We start from the raw sequence: 8658 nt of genomic DNA, 5'->3' as shown, positions 1-8658 counted from the left end.
AATTCATAGATCTAGAACACATACAATTCATAGATATTGCGAAGTGTCATTATCATCACCAAAGTCTCAGGTTACAGGGGGGGGGGGGGGGGGGGGGGGGAGGGGGGCAGCTGCACAGGGAGAGAGAGACAGAGAGAGAGAGAGAGATCTAGAACACCATAGAATCAAAAACATAGATCTAGAACATAGAATTCATAGATCTAGAACATATAAAATTCATAGATATAGAACACAGAATATGTACTGTACAGTACAGTACCGTTAGGTACAGTAGAGTACAGTAAGTTACAGTAAGGTACGGTACAGTACAGTACAGTAAGGCACAGTACAGTAAGGTACAGTAGAGTACAGTACAGTAAGATACAGTACAGCAAGGTACAGTAGAGTACAGTAAGGTACAGTAGAGTACAGTACAGTAAGATACAGTACAGCAAGGTACAGTAGAGTACAGCAAAGTACAGTGCAATACGGTACAGTCAGGTACAGTAGAGTACAGTAAAGTACAGTAAGGTAAAGTAGAGTACAGTTGAGTACATTAAAGTACAGTACAGTAAGGTACAGTACAGTACAGTAAAGTACAGTACAGTAAGGTATAGTAAGGTACAGTAGAGTACATTTAAGTACAGTACAGTAAGGTACAGTAGAGTACATTAAAGTACAGTACAGTAAGGTACAGTAGAGTACAGTAAAGTACAATACAGCACGGTACAGTAGAGTACAGTACAGTAAGGTACAGCAGAGTACAGTAAAGTACAGTACAGTAAGGTACAGTACAGCACAGTAAGGTACAGTAAAGTACAGTAAGGTAAAGTACAATAAGGTAGGGTACAGTACAGCACAGCAAGGCACAGTACGTTACAGTAAAGTACAGTAAGGTACAGTACAGTAAGGTACAGTACAGTACAGTAAGGTACAGTACAGTACAGTACAGTACAGTACAGTACAGTACAGTACAGTACAGTACAGTACAGTACAGTACACACACAGGGTATAGCTGCTCAGATTCACCGCTCCACTTTGAACAGGCCGGACTGGGCCCCCACACAGTAGGTGGTGCAGGGCCAGGCTGGGCCCCCACACAGTAGGCGTTGCAGGGCCAGACTGGGCCCCCACACAGAATGCGTTGCAGGGCCGGACTGGGCCCCCATGCAGTAGGCGTTCCAGGGCCGTATCAGTTGGATCACTGCTGCAACGTAACCTCTAGTGTAAACAATAGAATCGGCAGGGCGCAGCCATGTTTCCACACACACACACACACACACACACACACACACACACACACACACACACACACACACACACACACACACACACACACACACAGTGGTGCTGAGTGCTGACTGACTGAAAGCAGCCAAGACCAAAATGTGAGACGACCTGTTCTGAGGGGCCTAGAAATGTATTTTATTATAGGACCTATGTGCCAAAAGGTAAAGCGGCCTGTTATAGCTCCACCATGAAGACAATTAAAACTATTTGGGATGGAGGTTATTCCTTGGCCTACTGAGAGTGTGCGCCTCCCAGCCTTTCACCCTGGTGTAGATGATGATGACGTTTTGGTTGCCAGTGTAAATTTGTGCTTTGTTTCAGCATGTCCCCTGCACCCAGCTGTCTGTCTATGGAGAGTCACAAATCCATGGGTATGCCTTTGGACTTCAAAGAAGGCCCTTGTATACACTTATCATGGTGAGATTATAAAAAACACTTATCAATTATTTTGTCTTTTTTTGTATTACTTAGTAATCCACAGTGTTTTATACTTACTTAATGGGGATGCCGGTATGTGATATTGTTGCATATTTATAGCTCATAATTCACGTGAGTGAAGACTTTAAATTATTATTAATCTCATTCAAATAATTATAATAATTACATGTTAAAGCCATTATACATTCATTGTAACCTTGTCGTATTGTCAAAAATCTAAAAGGCAATAGCAACTGGTAAGGGCTTCTGCGCCACAGAAACACAACCCTTCATCACTGAAGAGTTATAGTAGGATATACGGTTTACAATGTGTGTCTTTCTCTCGCTGCCTCTCCCATCTCTCTTTCTCTCCCTCCCAGTGAATTAAGTTCCAAACCACTGTCCACAGTCCATGTGAGATGCTGTGAGTGTTCTGACATCCTGACGGATCCTGTCTCCATTCCCTGTGGACACAGTTACTGCAAGCATTGCATCGATAAGTACTGGTCCCAGCCAGGTCCTACAGGAGACTATGTGTGCCGCCAGTGTGAGAAGAGATACGCAGTCCGTCCTGAGCTTGGTGTTAACGTAGCCTTGACCTGGCTGCTGCAGGTTCTCCAGCAGGCAGTCTTTACACCTCGAGATGTAGCTTGTGATATTTGCTCCAGCTACACACGCCAAGCAGTCAAGACCTGTGTGACATGTAGAGCTTCCTACTGTGAGAAACACATCAGGAAACACTACACTGTACCAGCACTGAAGAAACACACTCTGGCCAGGGTCAATGAAGACGAGACTCTCAGAGAGGGAGGGGAACTCTGGTAAAATGGAGGTGAGAGCGAAGTTTGTACAGACCTGTGCTTATTGCGGCATTAATGTCTGCTGTGAAACAGCTTACATTATTGCATTGAAACAATACTAAACTGTGGTTAGGAAGTAGAGCTATATGTCCAGTGGTTCTCAAACACTTACATTTTTTCTAGATTGATATTTCTATGTATTGATGTAATGGCTTGCTTATTGTTTTGATGTATTACCTTACTTATTACAAGTCGCTCTGGATTAAGATTCGACAGACCCCCAATTTGATATCTATGACCACCACAACCCCTCATAACAAATGGAGCCAAATGGGCCCAGTCCTTTTGGCTCCATTTGTACACTCACCAGATCATTTGGTTCCTAACTATCAGTTATTTAGCTGGGGACCCCCTACAACCCCCTCAAGGATCCCCAGACCCGACTTTGGCTTAGTCTATCTTGTTTATTAAAAACATGTCTGTCAAGTTTAGAGCAAATGCATACAGTAACTAATTAAGCTTGTGATCATTATTTGTAAAAGGAACTGATTCTGGATGGTGAATCAGTAGATTGCATGCAAGAGGAGGAAGAAGATGGCTGAGATGTTCCAACACTTTCTGGAGGCTCTGCTCTGTCCTGTACAGTTGGACAGCTGCAATGCCATGAGGAGACACGGGATGCAAGCCCACATCCTATGCACCGCCTCAGCCCAATGCAACCTCAGGTTTTAAATATAAATATAGCCAATGCTTAAATATAACCACAACTACTGAATGTTTTTATTTTACTTTTTATTGTTACTTAAGACGGAGCCCTCTCTTCTTTTGTAATAAAAAAAGGGAAAAAAAGAAATGCATATTATTTTGCACTATGGATGCTTCATATCTACATCATTTCACAGACTGTTGGTAAAGCACATAACAATCCACACCAGGTAGATTTATTTCTTACAATCTCAAATATTTTAACTGATGAATATACGATTCCCTTAAAGAAACAAGTGTCATAAATGTAAGTTATTTTATCATTGAAAAGGTAATTAAATAACAGTGTGAAGTTAACACACATTTATCAACCATGTACATACAGGTAAACCTGTTAACATGAACAGAGTCATAAAATGCAACGGCAATAATGTGATCTACACTATAAGTATTAATCATGATGTTAGAATCCCTGTGACAGTACATTTTACACAAGCATCCCATAGTGTTTATTCTCTTAGATATTGGGGAGTTGAACTGGCCAAACTTCCGTTGTGGAGGTGATATCAACCAAAAATGCCTCACCCAACCCCCAACTGTTTACTGTATATATATCTTTCTTTCATAATATGTTTTTTGCATATTAATATGTATTGTTTGAATTTTAAATGTCTTGAAGACTTGAATACACAGATCCTTAATTTAATGAAAACTGAGGGCTTATCTGGATCATCCTTTCAGCATTATTTTCTATAAATCTGTGCCTTATCTTTGCAATATAAAGTATTCAATAAATCAATAAAGAAAATCAATCAAAGCATGTGTTGTGACTGTGAGTAATGACCATTTGCCATTCCATTGCTGTGACTGTTCATTGCCCTCTTCAAAATGTGATAGCTTCTATCCCCAGCTTGTTATTGCTTGAATCCACCTAGATCAGACCTGGGCATTGTGCGGCCCGGGGGCCGCCCTTTGGTTCACTCTGACCGGCCCTTGTAGGGTTAGCAAATTACAAAATGAACACATTTTCTTATTTTACCTCATGCATGGACTAAAGCTGTGTTTCTTTTATTTTTACTTTTTTTATTCACATACATATGGACGCAATGTGTACATCAGCACGTGTGTGTGGCTAGAAGTGGCTAAAAAAGAAGTCGATGCCGAATGCTGGGTTTTCAACAGAAATTGGACTGCTAAGTATTTATTTACTGAAGTCGGAGGTAAAGCTGTGTGTTTAGTTTGTGGGGAGCACATCTTGCGGGGAGCACTGCCTTTTGGCCCGGGCCGGCCCTCCACACACAATATTGTAACGACCCTGCAAGAGATGGGGCCGTAACTCGGCCACAGTTAAAGGGGCCGCTACAATATTTTCTGTTGTTCATGTGGCCCTATGGAAAAAATGATTGCCCACCCCTGACCTAGACTATAGTGATCTAGTCCAGTAACAGTAAGTTAGCCAATCTATCGTGATGTGTTACTAAAACGTGAAATTCAGAATGTTAAATATATGTGCATCACAGAGCTCGTCTTACAGTAGTCTAACATTCATTCAGATTTTAATAAATGAAAATAATAATAATAATCTTGAAACTCATGGGTTTATGGGTTTATAATTACAAATAATGTACCTGTACCAAATAGAAATGATCTATCTAGGGGAAAACACCGTCCTCTGCTGCTTTTTTTTTGCAGCATGGAATCTGTTCTTGCACAGAAATAAATCATAGTCCACAAAAACCAGACTAATACAATACATTAGAACAATCCAAAATGTATTATTCATACTATTCATACTTAATCAAATGATTGATTAATAGGCTACATATAATTGAATCAGATCTGTTTAGCAGTGTATGATAATAAATATGTAACAGCAATGGTGATTTTCACTTTGTTGAGTGATCAAACAGCTTTGGAAAACATTCATTCAAATCAAGAGCAGAGACATCACTCCAAGATGGGTGTTACTGTTGGGTGAAACATAAATCATCCACGTGGGCTTCAGCGCTACCGCTGCGCCATCTAGTGGTGATTCCAACTATTAAGGAGTTTCGTCTCTTGTTCTAGAATCTCTTTGATCAACTGATTCCAATAGCCAATGCTTGTGAAAATAGCAGATCTACAATATTGAGTATTGCCTCTACCATAAGCCATGGGTGTTGCACTTAGTTGCACATAGTCAGTGCTTTATTTTTTTTCCCACCGACAATATAGTGATATACAGTAGTGCTTTGGGGGCCGGACGGGACCGGACGCCGTGTGGCCGGAAATATTTCCCCACATGCACGCGCACGGACGGGACCGAACGGTGCACGACCGTGTAAACGCGTGCATACCCCCCCGCGAGAGCCGCGACAACCCCCCACCCCGCGAATCCGCGATAACTACAAGCAATACTTTAATCAGTGGCTATGCATAACAGGAGCGTCCTCAAGCCTCTATTCATATGGATATAGCCTAACACCTAGGTTTCCAGCTGTGACTGCATGTGCATGTGTCGATGTGTGTGTCCTCATACATGGCTCCATATTACTGTAGTATTTAGTGTTTGAGATTCGTTCAAGCCAAACTTTGTTTCTCTATCCTACTGCAGCGCTGTAGCCTATTTTCTAAATGAATTAAAAGAAAGAGGAACATAAAATCTTAATGCAAATGTAATTAAGACTAGAACACTATTGTTTTCCCACCATTAGATCTGCTGACATCCTTTCTATCGATATAGCCTCTAGTGCACGCGCGTGCACGTGACGTCAATAAATGACCGTCCGCCCGGAAAAAAAATCCCAAAGCACCACTGGTGATATACAAACTAAGATCTTTACGCACCGGGGGCAAACCGGGGACAAATCAATAAACGATTGACTTAGCATAAAAACTACTCATATAGTTGATGCCTCAGCCTCATTCATAAAGGCTGATGCTTTGTGTATTATCAACATTGTTCTTCTGAATAGAAATTGTGCCGTTTTATCACACTTAATATTCACGTTCTGTGTGGACATACAGATCCTTCTCGAAAAATTAGAATATTGTGTGAAAAAGCATTGCAGATGCCATAGCACCCCAAATCATAACTGACTTCGGAAACTTCCCACTGTTTTCAAACAACTCTTGACTTCAGAAGGTTGACATTTCGCTATTATAAATCCTTATTTTGAGTGGTTTCGTGTAATAGTGTAATATTTTGAAATATGGACTTTTGAAATTCATGAGATGTAGGCCTATGCCATAAAAATTCAAATTTTTAACAAAAAAAGGGTTGGAATAATTCACTGAATGTCCAATGTATCTAGAATATATGAAAGTTTCAAGAAATATATGACTGTTTCAAGAAAATGTACTTTTACACAATATTCTAATTTTTCGAGAAGGATCGATAGTCATGAGTTCAGTTTGAAATCATTTTAAAAATGCTGCCAGTGTGCAAGGACATTTACGCTGCATATTTTGCAGTGCAGCACATAACTTATACACAACCAGGCATGCACTCTTACACATTGTTCTCACTCAGCCCTAGAATGTCTCCAATGTTCGGTCGATTGAGTGTCAATCGACCGAACATTGGAGACATTCTAGGAAATAACGGCGCAGTTCGGCCAGTGGAGACGCCCCTATACTCTTGATTGATTGATTGATTGATTGAAGAATTTATTAGAAGTTTGCAATAGAAAAAAGTACAGTTTCATGACAGTACAAATCACTGGTACAAGGTCAACTAAAAGGAGATCCTAGAAAGCCGAGGCTTATTTCCACAGGAACCACACTTTAAGTATCTCATATAACATTGAAAGACAGACGGATAGAACATAGTACTTTATCTAGGATAATATCAGTTTCAAAAACATAACATCAAAAACAAAAAAAGAGAAAAAGGGGGGGGGGAGCATGGGGGCTTAGTCTATTTACAAGTCACGGGTAGCAGCTGTCTGAAGGTGACTTTTCATACCAATTTTGAAGGAGGCTAGGGATTTGCTCTCCTTTAGGGCTTGTGGAAGGGCGTTCCACATGTTGATTGTGTAGCAGGAGAACGAGTTAGAGCCTTGTTTAGTGTTAAATCTACGTTGATGATGATTAGTGGAGCTGCCTCTGGTGTTGTGATTGTGAACATCCTTGACCTTTAAGAAGTAGTTTGTCAGGTACATGGGAATCTTGGAGGTGTAGTGTATCTTGTACACCAGGCCCATTGCAAGATGCTGTACTCTGTCAGCTACTTTGAGCCATCCCACGCTTTCGTGGTGATGATCGGTAAGGTGGGTCTGAGGAGGGAGACCAAGCACAACCCTAATTACTAATTAGGGTTGCTAATTAGTTTGTTTTGGGCTGTTTGGAGCTTTAACTTTAAGGCAGCTGGGGCGTCGCGATACCAGACAAGGACTCCGTAATCAATGAGGGGCCCAATAAGAGCACCTCCTAGTGTCTTTCGGGATTAATATTGATCAGCGGGGCAACCCTTTGCAAGAAGCGAATTCGTTGGTTGACTTTATTGATTACCTTGGTGGTAATTTTTTCACTGGATAGGTTAGCCTCCAGGATGCAACCCAGGTAGCAGATGTAGTTTTTTCTTTCTATCACAGTGTCACCTACTTTAATTGTGAAGTTCTCAACTAGGCTAAGTTTCTGACTAGATCCAAAGAGGATACATTCAGTTTTGCCTTGGTGAATTGATAGTCTGTTGTCATTGAGCCAGGTGCAGATCTTATTAAGTTCACAGTTAAGGGCCTTTTCAACCTGCGATATGTCTCTGCCTGAGACTAGGAGACTAGCCGAGTCGTCCGCGAACAGAAACAGATTTCAGTCACAAGCAGATGACATGTCGTTTACGTATATTAAGAACAACAGTGGTCCTAGTATACTCCCTTGAGGTACTCCACAGTTTACTGGGAGGGGGGGGGGGGGGCAGGGTTCCGTTGACTTCCACCATCTGTTCCCTCCCCACCAAGTAAGAGTGCATCCATCTCACTGCTGTGCTATCAAGACCAATAGCTTTGAGTTTTTCAATCAGAATAGAATGATCGACGGTGTCGAATGCCTTCTGGAGGTCCAGCATGACCATGCCGCAATATTTGCCATCGTGAATTTCACGTTTGATGTAATCATTCAAATAGATGAGGCATGTATCTGTGGAATGGGACTCTCTGAAGCCAGACTGGAACTCGTAGATCAGTTTATTCTCTTCAAGATATTTAGCCACCTGTTCATAGACAATTTTTTCCATTACCTTAGAGATGGAACTAAGGATTGAGATTGGCCTGTAGTTGCCAGGGTCAAGTTTACTGCCTTTTTTGTGCAGGGGGGTTACCTTAGCTAATTTGAAGTCCTGGGGGACATAACCCTGCTTGATAGATAGATTAATAATATGGGTAATGATAATGATTGGGGCAATGGTGGCAGCTGAGTCTATGAGAAATTTGGGGACGATTTTGTCATGGCCAGCGGCCTTGAATTGAGGTAGGGTGCGCAGTTTTTT

This window comes from Nannobrachium achirus (assembly GCF_963921795.1).
Source record: "Nannobrachium achirus genome assembly, chromosome: 20".
Classification (NCBI taxonomy): domain Eukaryota; kingdom Metazoa; phylum Chordata; class Actinopteri; order Myctophiformes; family Myctophidae; genus Nannobrachium; species Nannobrachium achirus.
The sequence above is the reverse complement of the archived record's forward strand: the minus strand, read 5'-3'. Positions refer to the sequence as shown.